Here is a 4,265-nt window from a genome sequence, read left to right on the forward strand (position 1 = left end):
AGTATGGTAATTTTAATCTTTAGGGGAAAGAACTTAAAAGGGGTAGGGGAAAAAATTAGAGAAACAGAAGAAGAGGAAGATATTAGAAGCGGGTGGGACTGGGGTTTGATCCTCAGTTCTGCATGCTGTGCTGACCCTGTCCCTGGGGCACAATGAGCCACGACTGAGTCCAGATGTGGTGGCACATACCTGTAATCCCAATGCTGGAGAGGCTGAAAACAGGAGTATCACTATGAGTCTGAGCTGCGTAATGAGACCCTGTCCCAAATACATAAACGAAGAGAAGATTAGAAGCAAGGCTGGAGGACAAAGGAAGGGGATGCAAACTTTTGGAAACTAGTGTAGAAAATGGGGGAAAGACAGAAGGAAGAAAAAAAGAAAAGACAGAAGGAAGAAATGGAAGAACAGACTGGGTGTGGTGGCACATGCCTGTAATCCAGCACTCCAGAGGCTGAGGCAGGAGGGTCCTTGCGAGTTTGAGACCAGCCTGGGCTACAAAGTGAGCCCAAGGCCAGCCTGAGCTGCATGGTGAGACCCTGTCTCAAAAAGACAAAAAAAAAAAAAAAAAAGAAAAGAAAAGAAAGAAAGAAAAAGAACAGAATACAAAAACTGGAAACAATGTTCACATTCATATGAAAACAAGAACAAACAACCAAGAAAAACAGAACAAGAAGAAAAACAAGAAAAGAGAACAGAAAATAGAAGAAAAGAATGTCCCTATAAGGCATGTCTCTGTTGTTACTGGTAGAGAAAGTGGGCAGATAGACCCTGGATTCATGTTGATTAATCCCAGCCAGCCAGCTGTCGCTTTACAGGGGAAGGGGGAGTGGAGAATCCCAGCAAGTCTGAACCTCTAGTTCCCCTGAACTTCAGGTTTGTTTCTGACTATGAGCCTGGAACCCAGTTAGTTCAGCCTGTAGCACTCCGTGTGCTTCCTGCTGGCTTGAACTAAGTTCTTTGATCTCCTGCCTTCTTGACTTGGTTCTGGGTAGCATAGACAGTGGGAGCTGCTGGGGCCCCCCTGGAGCCGCTGTACTTTCTGAGCTCTGTTGGCCCCACTCCGAGATGGCTCCCGACCAACCGCCCTCTCCTGGGGGACATTCTGAACTTGAAAGACTGACCAGTCACTGCAGTCTACTCTGTCCACTGCTCTGTCCACTGGTATGTTTCCCAGAGGCCTCTGGGGTCACCAGTAGCCCCTGTGTATCTGCAGGCTTGAGCTGCCTGCCCATCCAGTGAGTCGGTCCTCAGGGAGAAAGCATCATTTGCCGGTTCCTTCTGCGTTCAAGTCTCTCTCTTTGTTCTCCCTATGGGCTTCAATTCTTGCTTCAGATCCTTGCTGGGTCCTGGGGTCCCACTTGTTTCCTCTCTTCCGCATGTCCTGTGTTTCTGAGTCTGGACACCAAATCTTGGAGAAGCTGTTTCTCTGCTGCTCAAACACCTAACTCCAGAATTCTTAATTTGCACCCAGATTAAGATTTACAGCTGGACATGGCGGTTGAGTCCTGTAACTCTAGCATTCCAGGTGGCTGTGTGGCAAGGGCACACTTGGTGTTTCACTGATGGTGTTGGTGGTGAAAGTTTTCCAGGTGAGGGGCTGGAAGCCCCATGGTAAAAGCTCATTTACTACGGGGCTGTGTTTGGGATAGGTCTAAACCTACAAAGTTGGTGCAGGTTGAGCACAGCTGGTGACAAGCAAGAGGCTGCTTGGGGACAGGATGTGGCTACAGCCTGAGCTCGACTGTTGCTGATGGCAGGAGGCAAAGCCTGAGCTGTTCTGGCCTCAGGACACAGAGAATGGACATAATTGGGTCCCTGCTGTCGGACTGGTCTGCCACCTCCTGGCCCACAGGGATGACCTCATGCGTATGGACGGCTGGCCTGGTAACCTTAGAGACCTCTGCTTGCAGTTGCTGAAGGACTCTGTAGGTCTCTTCTTGAGTGGCAAGGGCATGTAACACTCAGCGTGTCCAGGTCTGCTGTTCCTGGTGTCTCTTTGGGCCAGAAAAAAGAAAAGAAAAGAAAGAAAAAGAAAAAAGACATAAAAAAGTACTTCAGGCCTAGTGTACAGGTGCCCAGATGCCTCTCCCCCTCCCCCTTCTCTTCTCTTCCCTCCCCACATGGGGTCTTTCCACAGATCCTGCTGAGTCTGACTACAAAACACACCCAGACCCCTCCTGCTCCCTCCCTCTGGGTCTGTGTGTGATCAGGGCAACCGGCCTGAAGTCAGGACCCTACCCTGTCGCCTCCAGAGCCTGTGGGTCCACACAGGACACTTTCTGGCCTCTAAACCCAAAGGACCTAGTGTCTGGCTACCTCATCCTTATTTCTTCTCTCCTTGGTTGCTTCTGTTAAAACCACACTGCACCTCTCGGCTGCTCCAACCTCTCGGGCATGGGGCTATCACAGGCTTCACTGTCCCATATAACAGAGTCTGTCTTATGTGGCGTTGGGGCTAATCATTTATTCACTGTGTTGGTTTCCTGTTCCAGAGGCCTGAAGCACAGAATCAGTTTCACAGGGCCAAGGTTAAGGTGTCAAGAGATCTACATGTTCTCTCCTCTGAGGCTTCTAGCAGAGAATCTGTCTTTTGTCATCCTCCTTTGTCGTTTGTGGTACAGGGGATGGAGCCCAGGACCTGAGTTGTGAGAGGCATGTGCTCAGCCTCTGAGCTGCATCTTGCCCACTTCTTTTTAACTCCGTCAAAAAACAAAGGTTAGAGAGCTCAGCGGACTAAGCACCTGCTTGGGTTGATCCCGGTCTTGCGTGTCTTGCAGGCGCCCCCTCCGGGGGGGGGAGGGGTTTGCTATGGCGTGGTGGCACGTACCTGTAATCCCAGTGGGTAGGCTGAAAATAGGAGGATCACTATGAGTTGGAGCTGCGTAGTGAGACCCTGCTTGAAACACATAAAATAATAATAATAATAATAATAATAATAATAAAAGATTTACTACCTTAATTGCCTGTTTCACTAGTGTTAAGTGTATTTCCATTGTTATGAAACAGACTTCCACAATTCATTGAATGATTGACTGTCTTTTTGAGACAGGGTCTCACTATGTAGCCCAGGCTGTCTTCAGAACTCATAGAAATCCTCCTGCCTTAGCTCCTGAGCACTGGGGTCAAGGTATGTGCCACTATGCCTGGTCAGAACCTTTTCATCTTGCAAATCTGCAATTCAACTCTTTAAATATCTTCCCAGCACCCCAATAACCATCAGTCTACTTCTGGGTTCTGTGAGTCTGACCACTCCCTTATGTGTGAGTGTGTGTGGAGGGTTGAGACAGGGTCTCACTATGCAGGTCAGGCTTGTCTCAAACCTTCGGCGATCCTCGTGCCTTAGCCTCGCAAGTGCTGGGATTACAGGCGTGCATCATTATGCCCAGCTGCTGCAGGCTTTTTTCACATTGAACCTCCTTGTCCTTGGGCTCCATCCCGTTGGTTACAGGATAGAATCCCTTGAACATGCTATTGAATTAGGCTTCGAAGGTTTTGATGAGGATTTTTGCATCTTTGTTCATCAGTCATATTAGTCTGTAGTTCTTTTCTGTGTCTTTGTCTAGTTTGGGCATTAGGGGAATGCCAGCCTCTCAGGATGATACCGGAAGTGTTTCTGCCTCTGTATATTTTTGGAAGGGCTTCAGCAGGTTTGGTGTTAATTCTTTAAATGGTTGGCAGAATTCTCCAGGGAAGCCATCTGGTCCTGGGTTCTTCTTTTCTTTGTATCGCCAGCATTTTTTTAAAAAATGTTACATATATATATATATATAATCACAGCATTCACCCTAGTGAATTTGTGCCTGTACGCGATATGTCTTGCTTTTCTTCCTTTTTCTTTTTCCATTTTCCTCTCCCTGGACTTTTCTTTGTTGGGATTTTTATTAGATTCAGCTCCTTACTCATTATTGATCTGTTTTGATCATCTGCGGGTGCATGAGTCAGCCTGGTAGGCTGTGTTTGTAGGAATTTACTTATTTTATCTTGATCTTTTGATTTGCTGGCACGCAGTTCTGCTTTCTAAGAAGGATACTCATGGCAGCATTTAGAGCCCGCGGCAGTCACCAGCTCACACCTGCAGAGGCCTTTTCCCCCAAATATGGCAGCTCTTGCAGGCTTTCCAAAATTCATACACAAAAATCCTTCCTCGAGGAGCTCAGAATGTGATTATTTGTGGAGTTAGGGTCTGAAAAGAGGTAATTAAGTTGAATGAAGTCATTCCAATGGGCTCTAAGATCCCTGAGAAAAGAGAAAGAGAGAGAGAGAGA

This window comes from Octodon degus, unplaced genomic scaffold (assembly GCF_000260255.1).
Source record: "Octodon degus isolate 3935 unplaced genomic scaffold, OctDeg1.0 scaffold00035, whole genome shotgun sequence".
NCBI classification, from domain to species: domain Eukaryota; kingdom Metazoa; phylum Chordata; class Mammalia; order Rodentia; family Octodontidae; genus Octodon; species Octodon degus.